Source organism: Sceloporus undulatus, chromosome 6 (genome assembly GCF_019175285.1).
Source record: "Sceloporus undulatus isolate JIND9_A2432 ecotype Alabama chromosome 6, SceUnd_v1.1, whole genome shotgun sequence".
Lineage (NCBI taxonomy): Eukaryota > Metazoa > Chordata > Lepidosauria > Squamata > Phrynosomatidae > Sceloporus > Sceloporus undulatus.
Genome location: NC_056527.1, coordinates 108,595,979 through 108,614,176, shown reverse-complemented (window position 1 = coordinate 108,614,176; position 18,198 = coordinate 108,595,979). Strand labels below are relative to the sequence as shown.

General features: G+C 42.3%; 1 long non-coding RNA gene across 1 annotated transcript; it reads right to left on the bottom strand.

Annotated features, from left to right (window-relative positions):
- Positions 1-6,874: 6,874 nt before the first annotated feature.
- LOC121932779 lies at positions 6,875-13,201 on the bottom strand. The gene is made up of 3 exons (XR_006104412.1): positions 13,099-13,201; positions 12,145-12,286; positions 6,875-7,859 (listed from the first exon to the last, which is right to left on the bottom strand). It is a non-coding gene; the product is annotated as an uncharacterized LOC121932779 (long non-coding RNA).
- Positions 13,202-18,198: the final 4,997 nt, after the last annotated feature.

The following is an 18,198-nucleotide window of genomic DNA, read 5'->3' as shown; positions in this document are numbered from 1 at the left end:
GCCTGTGAAGTTCAGATTACTAAATCTTAATTGTGTTTCTTTAGCTGTTCTTGGTAATAAACAATTCTGGAAATGTCTTTTCTTTATTTTCTACATTTTAAAAAAAGCTATCATTCGGTTACGCTGCTTTTAAACAGGTTACTTACTGGGGATACCAGTTAACTGTAGAGGAAAATCATTCCCTTAGACAATTCATTTATTAACAGAGTTATGTGGATTGCATAAATAATAGATCAGATTGGAAAACTGCTGCGTTTAACGCAAGCTATTTCTTTATACAAGTAACGTATAATGACCCCAAGATTATTCTATTTTTAATATCTGGTATTAAATAATAAAAACCCAGTAATTTTTGAGGCCAGTTAAGAAGAAATTGTGCAATGACGGCGAGCTCATAAAGAGGGAGGGAAGGGTTGGTTAATTTCATTTCATTTAAAACCAACATGTAATTAACTTAATTAGCTTTGAGCCAGTTTTGAACACAAAGTAGGAGGTACAATATTCGTCAGTGATGGAAGGAGTGCAAAATCCAGCCTGTTCCAAGACCAACAATGGAGGCTTCAGTATGAAAGGTGAGAAAGGTTACTTTTGGGGACTACAATTTCTGTGGCCCTGTGACCATGGTGGCTGGACATTGGAGTTAAAGTCCTGAAAAGCAATTCCCCCAGGCTTTTTCTGGAATATGCACGTCACACAGTGGAGCATTCCTCTGTGTAGAGTCTTTAATCCAGGACAGAAATTCTCTCCATGATACACTGGCACTAGTTTCCACCATGGAAGACCCAGGAGGCATGACACACAAGTCCAAATGCTACGTTTATACTAGATAAACAGCAATTACGCCAAGGACTTCCAATGTCTTGTACACCATCTTATTTCCTTTGGCATGCAAGGCTGTTATTAAATTATTGTTATTATTTCAGTATTTGCATCTTCATTGGCATCTTTGCCCAGTGGCATGGAGATGTTGTACACGTTCTGTGTATGTATTACATTTCACCTCAGAAAAATTTGCAGGTTGGCAGGGAATACTAAGGAATATGAAGGCGGACTAATTATCACTGGGCAAGTCTGTGCTTTCATGATCATACCAAAAAGACAATCTACGTCTCCCTCACATCAAATGCATCTCCAGCTGTCTGCTTGACAACACAGCACCATCTAGCGAATGGCTAACCCCACTGCTATCATTTTGGTCAAAACAAATCATATCCTTCTGAGGAGACAGTGGCCATGCTGGCTGGTGAAGATGAGACTGGATGCTGTGTTAATAATTTGTTAAAACTGATTTTTCACCCTTGATCTGTTAAACATTGCGCTGCAAAAATTGTAAAATGTGTTATTTTAATCAGTAAATACCCAAAACATTAATCCATTACTGGTTTTAGTAATTATAACTTATTTTAATTTCATGATTTAATAGATTAGTAACCCATTAAGCAGTAAATTGAATGGAATTGTCTTAACAGGTTAGCATAAACTAAACAATATTCCCCAATGTTTTAATGTTATTACACTAACTAATATGTAATGTTTCCACCTGTGCCTGGATTGACATGTTGAAATATTTGAAATGGTGGAAGTCATTTCTATCCAGCATTAAGGGAACTGATAAAGCAGGTACGGTGGAGGTTGTTCAGGACTATTTGAGTCAGGCTTGTAGCGAGAAATGTTTTGATACAGTGCACTCAATTATTTATTGCAGACTAGCTAAAATATAAACACAAGATGCCTAATGTATTTAAAGTTATGGGCAGAGGAATGCAGCGGTCAAGTGCTACTTTTGCATCCTGCCTGCCATGAATTTAGGGTGAGGCTGAGGTATGGTAATGGAGCAGGCAGTGAAGCAATGACTGGAAGTGAATGGTTATTGCATAGGTGGCACAGGGCTGAGCAGATGAGCCCGGATAGCATGGGCTGTGTCCATGCGATCCTGGCCCTACTGCTCACATGGGTTAGTCCCTGGGTTAGCATGGAGACAGGTGGGTGTTCATGCACCCATCCTAGCACCGACCTGGGAACCATGGCAAGGTAAGGAGCATGGCAGGCAGGGTGTGTGCCGTGGAGTTTCCTGGAAACGCCATGGCAAACTAGGGGTGTATTACCCAGGGGTATCCGCTGATTACCCTAGGGCCAGGCTGCATCCTTCGGATACATGACTGGTCTTGCAGATTTGAGTCCAATCCTCTTCCCGGGGTTTTGGCCTGTGTCATCTGATCTAGACAATACAAAGCTGGGGGGAACCTGGATCTTTTGACCCCTGTAGACCATCCCATACATGGACTGAAGGACCCAAGGTCATTCGACTGGGAAGAAAATGGATGAAAGAACAAAGAGGGGGAGGTATGGGAAAACGGAGAACCAAAGTTGTGTTGATTATGTAACAAATGATTAACTGCATAACAAATGATTTTGAAATTTTGTGTGGTTTAATTAGATGTTGCTAATGTTTGCTGCTCAGTTCTTGCAATATCACACTAAACTGTTAGAGCATTATTATTTCACTTTAACTGCTATGAATGCCTCCTATTTGCAGTTTAGGGAGGGGCATTTAGAGTCCTTAGCCAGAGGGCTTTTAGGCCTGACTAAACTACAAACCCCAAAATTCCACAGGAGGCAGCCATGGCAGTTAAAGTGGAAGAATAGAGCTATTGCAATGTAGTATGATATTGTCCAGTGAATGCCTCTAGTGTGGACCTGTAGTTACTGAAAAAAGGTTTGCTGAGTTTCAACTGCTGAACCTGAATTTCTGATCTTGGTTAAACGTTGACTGTCTGTGAGGAGAATTTATGCCAAATAGGGTTGCCAGACTGAAAACTGGACAAAGCTCCTGTACCTTCAATGGTTATGTAGAATAGGGAATTTCAACCAGTGTAATTTGTCACACAACTAGGAAACAAGCAAAATTTACTGAAATTCACTCTTTTATGCAAATATTAAAATTACAAGAGCCTTCTCCAGTTTTTACTCTGGCAACCCTGGAGTGAAACAAGCCCCCAGCTCCAAAGCACTACTGGCAGGGCACAGAGGCAGGATGGTCTTTCCCTTCCTTTCCCCAATCTTTTGTCTGTGTTCTTGTTTGTTAAGCTTGTCCCTGCTATTGGTTCCATTGGGGAAAACACAGCCAGTCCAGCACCATTCTGATTGAACAAATGAGAGGGCTTTGAATCTATCAGAACTAAAGCCATCTCAACCAACCTCTTGATACATCCTTCTGTACTGGATGTGTACTGGATGCTGTATTGGCCTGGGATTTGGTAAATTCAGATTCTAATCCTCACTAAAGCCATGAAAATCACTCACTCTCCTTGGGTCAGCCATGCTTCCTCAGTCAAACTTACCTGGCAGGGTTCTACTGAGGATCATGTAGTTTGGAGGAAAGTCATGTACAGTATACTGCTAGGAGCTTAATGGAGCTGAATATAAATGTAGCTAATAAACCTCCTCCTTTCCACTTTCCATCTATGAATGCCTTTGCAGTCAAGGAGCAAAGAGGTCAGTGCTGCCAAGAGCCTTCTAGGAGTAGATCTCACTCTCTTTGCCCACAGAGGGTCCTTTCATACAACACAATTATAACCTTATATTCCATTTTAACCGCCATGGTGACATCCTATGGCAGTGATGGCGAACCTATGGTACGCGTGCCAGAGGTGGCACTAAGAGCCCTCTCTGTGGGCACATGTGCCATAGCCCCAGCACAAAGTTTGCCAGAGTTTGTTACTAGAAAGCCAGAGGGACACGGCACTTTACAATAAATAAGTGGGTTTTGGGTTGCTGTTTGGGCACTCGGCCTCCAAAAGGTTCACCATCACTGTCCTTTGGAATCCTTGAGTTTGTAGTCTGATGAGGTGCCAGAGCGCTCTGGCTAGGAATTCTAAATACACCGCCCTAAACCAACATGGTGCAGTGGTTTGACTGTTGGGCTAGGATTGTGGAGACCAGAGTTTGATTCCCTGGTCATCTGTGAAACTGGGTGACCTTGTGTGAGTCACATACTCTCAGCCCTAGAAAACCCTGTGTGAGGTTCACCTTAGCATGGAACCATAGCAGTTAAAGGGGAATCAGAGGAGCGTATCGGATGAAGAAAGAAAGTGTGCCTCACCGCATTACATTGTAGTTTGTCAGTTCTCTTACCACGGCAGATGATTGTAAAAGCATTTTTTTTCAGCTGAGAATTCTGTTTGACAACAGACTCACATTTACAACCATCTCCCATGGAGAGAGAACTAAAGAACTATGGCATTATGCGGTAAGGCATGTACAAAGGCACTACTATTTGAGTGAACGTCTGTTTTCTTTCCTCTTGTGATATGTCTGAAAGAGAACCGAGATGCATATGACATACACAAAGTTTTGTCTTCTAAGGGCAACAGCCTGGGGTCTGAAGGAGCATCTTAGAGATGGCCATAGCTGCTCCTCAGAATTTACCACTCGAGGCACCAGCCTCACTCTTCGCAATGTTAGGGCCCTGTTAGCCACCAGTCCATTTTGACTTGACTCATCATTTAGATGGGATGTGTGTCCCATTATAAACACAGATTAGCACACTATTTTTAAAGTGCATTATCCCCAATGGGATAGAGGTGCATTTACATTTACAAATGGGTTTTATCGTATTCACTGCGGCCAGTCAAATGCAGCGAGTTTTCAAGAATGGGAAAATCCTATTTTTGAAAAGTTGCAGAATAATCCTGGCTGGCTTCCAGGCTGTATATGGACTGCATTTGTTGGCATCTGGGCTGCACATGGGCTGCATTTGCCCAGCCATGGGTGAATGCAATAAAACACATTGGTAATTTTAAATGCGCCTCTATCCTGTCAGAGATATGGCGCTTTAAAAAGAGTGCACTAATCTCCAACATCTGTATAGCCTGACCATTCTACAGTAGCTCCCCAAAAGCTTGTCTAATAATAATGCTTATCTCTTTTAGGCTACAATCCCATATGCACTCATTTGTGAGTAGGTCTCATTGAAATCAGTAACATCAATGCGTAAACAAGCTTAGGATGTGCTGCCATTTCACTCTTCAGGTGATTCAGCCATATATTAGCTAGCCTGTTGTGAATTCTGATTCGGGATTGCCACATGGGTTTGTGACACCATTCAGGATCAAAGAATGTTGCTCTAGGGAAATAAAAGGAAAGAAGTGTTGTCTAGCAGGATGAACCAGCTTCACCTATCAATGTTTTTGATATGCAAGGTATCTACTCAGAGAAAAGGCAGGACTTTAACAGCTGAACCAGGACAAGGCATTAGATGGGACGTTATTTTGTGTTTTGTGTGTTTTCTGATATTCCAGAATATATATTTGGTTTCTCCAAAATAAAAACTATTTACTAAATGACTACTTCATTTCATCTCTGTGTTATTTAAAAGCTCTTTTAGTGCAGGAAAAAAAATGCCCCATACTCTTTGAAAACATGTCTGTTGAAATGATAGTAAAAGATAAGCACAGCGGTCATGTTGAACTGACGCCTGGAGGAACTGTGCCTATAAACTTCTGTACATTTTAATTGTGGATCTTCAGGAAAGGCTGTCTACCTGGATAGAAAGAAAAAGAGGATGGTGGTGACAAAATTTAACCTAGAGTTAGGGAGAAAACTATTTATTCCCGCATATTAGCCCATTCTTCTCTTCCTCTCTAGCTCTTTCTCTCCAGCCAGTGGAGTCACCAGGGGGGTGCAGTGGTGCGGCTTGCACCAAGTGACACCCCAGAAGAGGAGTGACATCTGGTCAGGCCTCCTCATCATGCTGTCCTGCACACGCTCCCTCCACTGTGCCATCCCATCCTTTTCCTCATGAGAAGGACAGGGTGACACTGAGGGAGGTACCACTCCTAAAGCCCCACCCCCTGAAGCCCCATGCTATGCATCAGGTGACACAAGTTGCTTGGACACCACTGCCTCCACATCTCCCCTCCCGTCAGCCCAAAAAATAGTTTTGGATACCATGGAACATTAAGCAAATCAGAACCTTTTGAATTTACATACTTTTTAAAAATGGTGATTCAAATTTCCTGCTACAAACTGAAAGTTATATCAGTGCTCCATATTCCACTGTGGCCTCTCTTCTCTTTGCAGACCTGGTTTCCTCCTTTATACCCACACACATAGATCTGAAAAAAGGACTTACAAAAATACCACATTATCCTCTAGATTAGAATGAACACAAGTGTTTGGTTAATCTGTGCTGAAAGTGGCTGAGAAACCCTGACTCCTGAAATAGCACTGAATTTGTCTCCACCCTGCCAAAACTGTGAGAACAGGAAGAGGGATGTGTTCAGGCATCTCTGAATAATGGTGGTGAACAAAGGTTTCTCTCTTTTGCTCCTCCTCTCCTCTGCACACACACAATGGTCCAAGTAGTGGGGATGAACAGAGCAAATGCTGTGATCCAGTGGAATGGGGACTGGAAGATGTTGGTGGCAGTGATGCTGGTGTGACCTACATACTAGTTGTTTAAGAGGAGCTTCCTCCTGGTTTGCTCCAGTATCTCCATCAAGCAGCTGCTGGCACTTTCCCCTCTTTCCTTTACCACTAATATCTTCTAGGGCACCCTAGATTGATGTTTACCAAAGAACATGACCAAGGTGTTATGCCTTGTCTCCTCTTCTCCTGAGGCAGTCACTGGCTCTGATTTTATATCCCAATCCAAACCAGAATTATCTTGTAAGTCCACTTATCCTGCTCACCCTGGTACACTCAGAGTAGTACCATTGTTGAAGCTAGTGAATGCAGAGAAGTACTATTGTTAGCTCTTGGTGGAGCACCAAGAATCCACACACTGAGTAATCATAGGGTTGTCAAACTGTGAATCTGATCAGAAAAGGAAGATATGCAACAAAAATTTTTTGATCAAAACTCCACTCATGCTATGTAGCTAGAGAGTGAGACAGGTTTATTGCGTACTTACAAGCCTTGTATATTTTTCAAAAACACAAAGAAAGGAAAGAGCCTCAGATGCTACTGCACATGCTTATCTTTACGTCTTGCATAGCTGAACTAAGCCCCCTTGTTTATTGTTTTACGAACCACCTGAACTAAGTCCAGGCTGGCCTTATGGTGAGTGAGCCCTCTCATCTATGCTCTACAGACAAAATTCTTAAAAAGGAAAAGATATAAAGAAAATGGTTAAAGGTAAACAAAATGGAGACACTTTGGTTCAGTGTTTAAAGCAACAGCACAGACAAAGAGTGATGAGCAGGATGATGGAGACTACTACTATGGTTATGATGATGTGTTCAATCCCTAAAGAGCTTGAGTTCACAAAATCCATCTCATATTGATTGCAAATTGGGAAGTAGTCCCACCAATCTTGTGGTGGTTCAGGTGTCATCTCTGTTTCCTTCGCAGTCTGTCTTGGTTTTTTCGATGTGGACGTATTGGAAATATCCCCAACAGTTCCTTGTTGGTCAGAAAGAGATGGCACAGTGTTGGAAGTGGCCTTTTTTCCAGGATCTGTGGTCACAGCAAGGGTTTGCTTGGGAGGCAGTTTGGGTGCTAGTGCCATGTCCTTTCTTTTGGGTGTGCTGGAAGGTGATTCAGCCAGTGGCTTGGATCCTGTGGGAGATGCCAATGAGACATCTGAATGCTTCTCTGGACCGGGTGTGATGTTTCCATCTTTCTTTTGTTCAGCTGTGGCAGATGTAGGAGTGACAATGACTGAGAGATGTTTGGCAGTAGTAGGTTTCCCTGTTGTCATGTCTGAACCCCAAACAATGCCCAAAGTAAAAAGGACAATGAGGCCAAAGCATTTGCTGAAGCCATGAATGAGGAATCTTGAGGTTTTCATGGCAGCAGAACTTCAAAGTCTAGGATTTTCTTAGTCTGTGGTATGTGGAACAAAAACCAATGGTAAACTAAGAACAAAAAGAGAGGAAGTGATAAAACAAAATATGAGAAGAATGCACTCTAAAAGTAAGATTATATCCCAATTCTAGGAGGGGATCTAAAATGAGAGACAGAAATATTCCAGCTCAGCAAGGGAGAATAATTCTGCACATAGGGGTTATTCACACTGTGAAAATAATACAGGATGAATCCGGGTTAAATCTCCCTTGTTTACTTGGATCCCAAAGCACCCAATTAGGTTTTTGGTGGGGCAGCCAAAAAAACCACTTAATCCAGGATAATCGATATCAGTATTTTTCTTGAGTTTTTTTTAAAGATCCAAATCATTGCTAGTGTGAATAACCGATGCAAATAGACATGGGATAAAATGCTGCATACCAAAAAAGGGTTCCAAATGCATTTGTATTGCCAACTCTATCTTTATTTGGATGCTTGCATGTGCAAACAACTGAACAAGCAGACATGCACATTGATGCTGTTTAATATTGTAACAAACCTGGAATGTGTGAGTGAGATGATTTGCATCTGCGCACTAAAAAAAAACACATCTGAATGACCCCATAGATTTGCCTTATTGGATTGGGAGTTTCATGCACACAGAGATCACATGGATATACTTCTCCACATCATAATGTTCACTCAATAGCAATTCTTTTTGGCTAAAAGTGTTATATTTGTGGAGAGTATTTTACTGTGAACTTAATGTGTGAAACAATTTGGTTGGAAGTGAGTGCACCTTTCTATCTGTTGACATGGATGGGAAATAATATCTCCTTGTGCTTGTACAATAGGCAACAATTTATTATCCATTGCTATAGCTGGAATGGCCCACGGTTAAGACTTTTCCCCACACACACTCTGTTGTCATTATGTGCCTTCCAGTTGACTTATTACAATTTATGACAACTCTATTGCAGAGTCTTCTTTGCACGATTTATTCAGAGGGAAATTGTCATTGCCTTCCTTTAAGGCTGAAAGAATGTAACTTGTCTGAAGTCACTCAGTGGAGACTTGGACCCCATACAGACAGGCCAAAATAAAGCTGCTTTGAGCCACTTTGGAGGTATGCTGTTTAAATAATGCATGCAAGAGTCCGGAAGCTGCGCTCCAGTCCTTAGGACTGGATTGTGGCTTTGGCACGGCTTCTGGGCTCTTAGGACACATGCATCATATAAATAGTATACCTCCAAAGTAACCTGAAGCAGCTTTATTTTGGCCTGTCTGTATGGGGCCTAGGAGACCAAATACAAATCTGTACTTAATCAGGAAAATCCACCAGATGACCATAGGAAAGTCACACTCTCTCAGGTTAAGGGAAAGGTCATGACAATGACAAAACCTCCTCTGAAGAAATCATGTCTATAAAATCTCATGATAGTTTCACCTTTGTATCACCTACGGTAAAGTTGTGATCGGAAATGACTTGAAGGCACACAACAACAACAACAACCCACCCTTTCCTCACCCTTTGGGACTCAAGGAGGGCTATAAAGTTAGAACAGGTAGAATTAAGCTATAAATGGAATTAAAAGCAATTTAAAAACTATGCAATTTTTTTTTAAAAAAGATAGAGCTATAATTATATAACTACCATCATAGTTATATAGAAAGGCAGCATGGTGTAGTGGTTTGAGCAGAGGAGATCAGGGTTTGTTTTGCCTCTTGGCCATGGAAACCTGCTGGGTGATCTTGGGTGAGTTACACACTCTCAGCCCCAGAAAACTTTGCAACAGGGTCGCCTTAGAATCACCGTTAAGTCGGAAATTAGTTGAAGGCACACAACAACAACAACAGCAACAACAAACAAGTATTTTTAGGGGTGGCTTAGAATTATAACCATAAATAACTACTTTTAAATTAACTGTGTAAGCTCTGGGAAATCTTATAGAACCAGGCTCCTTGTGGGGGAGGCATACTTAAGGACTTGGGGCAGGAAAAGCTGGAATCTAATTTGAGGTCATGACAGCTGAGAACAACCACCCGAAGAGATGCTGCCCTAAAAAGTGGCATTTTCGACCATCCAGATAAATTTCCTCACTACAGTACTCACATCCACATTCATTGAGATCCTTCTCAAATTATAGCTTAACTTAAACTGAAGCATAAGGAGGAGGAACTGAAAAATAAACTGTGGTGGGAGAGTGAGACCACTGGGTAAATAGAAACCAAGGGGAATGCAAGAAGAAGATGTGGGAGAAGCTGATAAGAACACAAATGAGGGGTAGCGTTCAAGGGATACCACTTGTATGAGATTCCAGGGTCTAGATTCCCACCTTGTGTTTTAATTTTAATATAGCATAGACAGGAATATGTTTGCTGTGTTTCCGCACTAGGGTTGCCAGACTCTGGCGCCTTTAATGATTGGGCTGAAGAGGTAATAGCAGGTGTCCTAGCTTGTATGATAAGCAACACCTGCAGAAATCCCTTCTTCTATACAACCATTAAAGGCTTAGGGGTGATCTCCAGTTTTCACTCTGGCGACTCTAGAGGATCAGCGATTGAGGACTTTTTTTTAAAAAAAAATTAAATTAAATTAAAAACACATAGAATTTCACAAAAATCTAGCCAACAAACATGTACAATCTTCTTTTATTAATAATCGCATTATCAGACACTAACATCCAACCAGATATTGATGATTATGCCACGCATTTATACTGCCTCATCTTAAATTTAGTACTGGTTCTTTTGTTGTTGTTATTAACCACTCTTGAGTCAGTCTTGACTCATGGCTGCTCTGGTGCCACAACCAACTACCATTCCCAGACTTCCGTAGCATTGAGCCAGGGCAGTTAAAGTGGTGTCAAACCGGATTATTTCTGCAGTGTGGATACAGCCTGAGAGGGTCTATACAGCAAGTGCAGAAAAGAAGAGGCAAAATTCAGGGTTTTCCCTGCTGCTTTTGAGGGAAATGCAGAACAGCTGAGGAAATGTGAGATGGGGAAAACTCAGAGTTGGGTGAGGCAGCCCTTTCACTCAGTTTTACAGCATGGAAACTGACTCAAGAAAAATGACATTGAGTGCTCATGTCTTGACACACAACTTCAGAACAGATGCTGTCATCTACCAAACAGTTGAACTGTGTCAGAAAACAATGAGTAACCAGGAATGTCTTTCTGTGGAAGGACTGTCATTTCATGGTTCAGTCAGAACAAATGCCCAGATTTAGGTTAAACCTAGAAATTTAGGTTAAAAAATTGACCCAAAAAACCTGAGTTGACCTATTCAAGGGTCAATGTAAGTACTGTATTATAATGCGCATACACACACACACACACACACTGACAAGACACACCAACGAGAGGTTGGTGTCAAAGGTAACGTACTGTGTGTATGTATGTGTGTGTGTGTGTGTGTATATATATTGGCTACCGGAATTTTGTAAGTTCTTTGGCATTGTTTTCCTTTACTTTGTCCTTTACATCCTTCACTACATGGCCTAAATTTTACCTTCAGCTTATCCACCAGTCATATCAAAATCCATTATTTTGGCCCCAAAACTTGCCCTCAACTTATATTTGCAATCGACTTATAGTCAAGTATATACTGTATGTAATCTTTGACACCAACCTCTGGTTGGTGTGTCTTGGGATTCTAGGAAAGAAAGTAAACTCTTCAAACCTGAAGTCTGTGCTACATGCTGGCTGGTTGATAATGCAGTACTATGTCCAAAAGACAGCTGAAGCAGAGCAATCCAAATCCTGCAATTAGGTTAAATTCTTTAAAAATGTCTAGAGCCACCTCGATCTGTCTCCATTACCGTGATGCATGGCAAGGGTGCTGGAAATGAGGTAATGTATGGTTGCATACCACGGCCCTTTCTCCTTATGATGCCTTAAATAAATTACAGAATGCCTCTTAATCCTAGTATGAGGCACTGTATTTGTTCCCTCCTGGTACCTTCCAGAGGTGTAGGACTACAATGCCTATCACTCCCAGAAAATATAATTGGGCTTAGAGAGGACTGTTATAGTGGGAAAATGTTTGATTTAAACCTGGGTCCAAATCCCCACTCATGGTGGTAGCTCTCCAGGCATTTGGTCATTTCTCCCCCCATGCTAACCCACCTCACAAGATTGTTGTAAGGTTAAAATCGAGGTCACATATGCCTCCTGCCCTGATTTCCCAGGAGAAGAAGCTGGATGGAAACCCAATGAAATACAGATTTAAAAATCCAACCCCCTCTCTTCAAGCATATCCCCCCCCCACCCCATTTCCAAATGATGCTTCTCAATATTGTTATAGCCCTATGGGATGTTCTCACCCATCCCGTCCCATCCCAGTCCATTCTACCTTTGACTAGGATGGCTTCAAGCAAGGGTTGTGACTGTGCCCAGTTTGCATGCCAAGGGTTGTTTTTTCTCTCACTGGTTTTTCGCCTGGCCAAGGAAGAAGCAGCGAATGAAACTGAGAAGGCAGTAGTGGTGCAGAAATGCTGGGGGAAAAAGATATTTACAGTGTCAGGATTTATCTCCAGCACAGATGAAAAAATAAGGAGTGCTTCTGAGCTTGTGCAGGGTGCAATTTTCCCTCACTAGCTTGTACAGCTACCTTTCCTCACATCTTCTGCATCCAAGAAAGAGGACAAACAATGCTCTGGTAGAAGAAAAATGCAGCTTATTCCTTTCTAGTAGGATTCCCATGCCATTAACCATTGGTACTTAAACTTATTACCCTTGGGATCCCACCTTATATCTACATGTGGATGTCACATCCCCCACTCGCCATAATATAGGAATGAAAATATTTTGTTTGCTTAGTGTTTGCATTTTCATCCATACATTCATGTATATTCATATTTTAATATTTTAAAAGGAAGTAGCAACGTTCAGATTAGAACAGTTCTGTTTAAATAAATTCATTTGTTAACTCAATGCCTGTGTAAATTTTACACATAAAAAAGTTTGAGAAGAGGAGGGGAAGGAAGGTTCAGAACCTCCAAGTCTTGCAGCCCCCTTGAAGCAACTCTTATGCCCCACCATTTGAGAACCACTGCCACCTGTGTGCCAGGTAAAATTCACAGATGAATCTTCCAGTCTCCTTCTTGTGACAAATATAAGGAAGAGATTGAACATTAAAAACGGGACAAGAAATAAAAAGTGAAAGTTGGGGGGATTAAAGATTATGATAAAACATGCAGTTGTCAGCCAAAGATTTCTTGTTGAACAGCAACCATTGGAAGGGGAGAGGAGACAACAGACACGGACCTCATAAACAGGCAGGACAGGGCAGAAGGATTCACCTTACCAGGCAATGGCCTCTTGTTCTGGATGTGTGGAGAACTTGCCTGTACGTCTCTGACTAGAATGCATACACAAATTAAAGGAATACTTCTTAAATAGCCCATGTTCTTATCTCTCCTAACCAGTCTTACTCTTATCACTTTTATATGAGTTCCTACTGCCTATTTATGTGGAATAGGCTCTGACACAGGCCTTTCCTATCTCAGTAACTATTTTTATTTTTAAAAACCAGGAAAAGATGAACATGGGAGCTTCTACAAGGAAAGCTGGTGCTCTACCACTGAATTATGGGCTTGCAGTCTTTCCTCATATGATGAAGATGTTGGGGGCTGAAGCCAGAACCTCGGTCATCTAGACCCTGAAAGACCTCTCACTGGTTCAATGGCTACAGCATTGGGTCCCACTGGTGTCCCACTGTATTTCACTGGTGTCACTGGTGTCACTTTGACCAGTCAGGCCTTGCCGCCAACAGTCCAAAATGAATACTACTTCAGTATGAAATAACAGTTAGAAATTGGTCTCCTGCTAGCTAGGAAGCCATCTTGTGTTTGAGGAAGATAATATTTCTTCATCAGTGTACAGTGGTACCCCGGGATACGAAAGCACCGCGTTACGAAATTTCCGGGATACGAAAAAATTCCATAGGAAAAAACTGTTCCGGGTTACGTTTTTTTTTTTGGCTTACGAAAAAATTTTTTGGTGCTTTTCGGCGCTTTTTCTCATGAAATCGCGGCTTCCAGCGCTAGCGCCTATGGCTTTTTCAGGTTGCGAAAGATTTCGGGTTACGAAGGGCGCCGCGGAACGAATTAATTTCGTAACCCGGGGTACCACTGTATATGTGGCGACTGAGTTTGCCAGATTTCAGTGCCTGGCCCTGAGTCTCCAGTTTTCATGGGTCATTTCCAGGCATGAGACAAGGGTGCAAATTCTCTACTGAGGTGGGTGGTAGGGGACCCACCTCCGGGCAAGAGGAAAGGGCTGAGTACAGATCAGTGGTGTCCCCACTTGCAGGGGGAGATTTCCAGAGGCCACACACTTGTTCTTGCAACAATACAGAGGTGTCTATGTGTGTGTGTGCTCAGCCTCTCTTGGTGCTGCGACATCGTTCTCCTTATAAGGAGAACAAGACAACAGCATCGAGGTGCCCCCCCCGACTGGGTGTCACCCCTCTTTTGGGCTGCACCCCCCGCACCCACCTTAATGATGTCACTGATGCAAATCTCCACCTCAGCTAGTAGAGTAGCAGCATGCTGCAATTGAATCATAGGTCTGTTACAGACCGCCGCTGCTGTTTGCTCCGTGAGGGAGCCGCAGCAGCCAAACCGTGCGGCTCCCACGCGGAGCAAAAAAGAAGCTCCAAAATGGAGCTTCTTCTTGTGTCGCAGTTATGACGCCGTGAGGCGCCAATGGTGCCCTCGCGACATCATAAGCACCACACAACGTGCGGATGCACAGCGTCCGCTACGTCAAGATGGCAGCAGCCATGTGGAACGGCCACCGCCATTTGTTACGGACAGAGTCCGTAACAGGAGTAGGGGTGTCTAGAAGAGACGCCCCTTTTTTAAACTGGGACGTCCTGGGGACGTCCCAAATGGCGGTATGTAACCCGCCATAAAATCATAAAGTTGGAAGAGACCACAACAGCAGTCTAGTTCCTCCCACTGCCATGCAGGAATACACAATCAAACTACCCAGGACAGATGGCCACCCAGCCTCTGTTTAAAACCCTCCAAAGAAGGAGACTCCACCAAACATCAAGGCAGCACATTCCACTGTCAAACAGCTCTTGCTGTCCAAAGCTTTTTCCAAGGCTTCATTGATATCTTACTGCAACTTGATTTCTTGCTTCAGGAGCTAGGTAGGCTAGATTAAATGTTCTTTATCCCCTCTTCCTAATCATTGCTTAGTTCCAGTAGCATCTGGGAACAGTCCCTTTAGCACAAATTTATGTCCAATCAGGAAAATAGGTTGTGTGTGGGGTGTGTGTGTGTGTGACAAGCTGTGAACAACTGTGGTGGGCATCTAATACATAACACTTAATAGCATCACCAGGGGCCATCCCTAAGTCTCAGGTTTTGATCTGGAAACCTCAGGGCCTGAGAAAATCCTGAACTGGCAACCCTAGGTCCTGCTTGTACACCTATAGCAGATTTAGGGTTGCCTGGGTAAAAACTGGAAAGGACTCTTGCATGTCTTAAGGTTGTGTAGGAGAGGGCATTTCAGCTGTTGTTGGCTCATTGCATGACAAACACTGAAATGCCCTCTTCTCACACAACCATTAAAGGTACCAGAGTCCTCTCTGGTTTTCTATTTGGCAAATAATTGCCAAATAGAATTTGCCAAACTGGAATTATTTGAAGCTAAGTCTTCAAACTCCTATAAAATCTTAAATTTCTTTTCTAACATCATGTTCCCACCCCACAGATTCCTAAAAAAAGCTCTTGCTGCCACTTTCCCCACAACTGCCCACCCAGAGAAAATGCTTTGACACAGAAGAGATGCATGTGGTATGGACACTTGAAGAGGGGACACATTTCGCCTACTTAATCATGACATGTCAGGAGTAGGGAGGAGAAAAAGAAGAAACGAAAGTAACTCAGGCACTAGTAAGATGCCAGGCAAGGGAGAGAAAAAGAAGAAACGAAAATAATCTGGGCACTAGTAAGATGCCAGGCAATTGAGGACAGTCTGATAACGGTATATACACACCCAACGACACAAGAACGGTTGGACCACTGGCGCAGCCAATTTATCCGGGGATTTCATGTCTGTATTTATGAGATGAAATATATGCTGATATGTGTATGTTACTGTCTTCTTGGAAATCAAGAAGTGTAATGAGAAGAAGTTAATCTAGGGGTGTCATATTGCCCTTATAGCATGGTTCAAGGCCTGTGCTTACAGCTGTTACTACTGAAATACTACCCTGGCCACTTGCTGGGGCATCTGTGAAGGGAAGCAGAGAGCTGTTATGGAGCATATTTTCTAGTCAAATATAAGGAAAGTATCACAAACTTCAGGGAACCAATTTTAGGATTTTGGGATCTCAGAGCCTTCCCAAACAGAAGGCAACCATTGGCTGTGTGTAGCCAGTGAGGGGCAACCCAGGGAGCAACCTCTTGGTTTTCTTCTGCTCAGATGTTGTTCAAGGTGGGTTGCCAGCTTTCAAGACATTAGCTTTAGTCCCCAGATTTCATGGGTCACCTCCAGGTGCACATTCTATGGCCTCTGTGTGGCCAGGTCCAGACAAGAGGCAATCGTTGCATACAAACCTTCAGCCCAGAGCTTTTTGCCAGCTATATGTACTGTACTTATCATTCTTTCCTCTTCATCCTCCTCCACTTTTGCTCTTCTACTTGGCTATGCAGCTTGCTTCAATTTGTAATGCTTAACTAATTTCAGCCAAGTTGCTGCAACTTGCAAAAACTCCATGGTGTGTGTTCATTTACTGAGTTAGCTCAGCTTCCTCACTTCTCCTCTCTGCCCCCATGACATCCCTCAAGACCATCCCTTGGTCCCAGGTTTTGGCCTGGAAATCATAGGATACAACATTTGTCAGTGAAGGAAGGAGTGTAAAACCCAGCCTGTTCCAAGAGTGATCATAGAAGCATCAGTATCAAAAGGTGAGAGAAGTTGTTTTTGGGGACTACAAATCCTGCAGCCCTTTGACCATGGAGATCATTGCACTGCCTTTCCTCCTGACCTAGGCTTGGGCTAAAACATTTTAAAACTGGGTTTTATTGCACACCTCTATGCCCAGGCCAGAGGAATTAAAAAGATTGTATGTACAGCGCTGTGTAAATTTACAGTGCTTTATAAATAAAGGTTAATAATAATAATAATAATAATAATAATAATAAATTCCGTTCCTGATTATGGCCTCCCATATCCAATCCGGTCTTCTCCCATACTTTGCAAAGAACGAGAAAATCCCATTCTTTCAAAAAGTGCTGGAGAAGTCCGAATCGGGCACAGGATGCCTCTAGCCTTGGCATGGAGGCATGCAATAAAATCAGTTTTAAAAATGTTTCAGCCTGCATTTAGGTCAGGAAGAAAGGCAGTGTGATAATCTCCCATGAGTGGCCAGGGGTTCTGAGAGTTATAATCCTGAAAAGTAATTTCCTCAAAGTTTTTATAGGATATGCACATCATGGGGAGGAACATTCCTTTGTGTAGAGTCTATAACCCAGAACCAGACCTTCCCTCCATGATACACTAGCACTAGTTTCCAATATGAAGGCCCAGGAGACATGGCACAAGTCCAAATACTACTCTTATATCAGATAAACATCATGCAGAGATATTATGCCAAGGACTCCAGTGTGTGCCATCTTATTTCCTTTTGAATGAAAGCTTGTATTATTATTTATTCATCATCATCATCATCATCATTGGCATCCAGTGGTATGGAAGATGTTGTACATGTTCTGTGCATGTATTACATTTTGCATTGGGGGGGGGGGAAGCAGATTTGCAGGGAATGCTAATGAATATGGGGGCAGACTGATTATCACTAGACAATACCAAACTGACAAAGTACATCTTTCTCACATTAATTGCATCTCCAGTTCTCTGTTTGACACCACAGCACCATCTAGTGTATGGCTAACTCCAACAATGTAATTTCATCAAAGGAGATCGCACATCTTTTTGAGGAGACAGTGGACGTGTTGGATGGGGAGGATGAAAGTTGTAGACCAACCTGTCTGGAGAGCACCAGGTTGGGGAAGGCTGTTCTAAGTGCTAGAAGGGAATTATAGTTGTCTAGCAACAATGTTGAGCACAGTAGGTTGGGAAAGCAAGTGTACCCTGAGGAAAGGACTAGATAGACCAAGTGATCTGGTCAGGGTGCTATGTGTTGTGTTGTGCTTCAGACTGGGTCCTCTGTTAATAATTTGTTAACATTGACATAGCACTTTTAATCTGCTATATTTCACTGCAATAATTTCAAAATGTGTTATTTTAATCACTAAATACCAACAACTTAGTTTTTGACTGGCAATTAAAGGTTCTAATTACTTTAATTCATTACTGGTGGCTTTTAGTATTTTAAAATGATTTTAATTTAATAATTTCATAGATTAATAACCCATTAATGAATGAA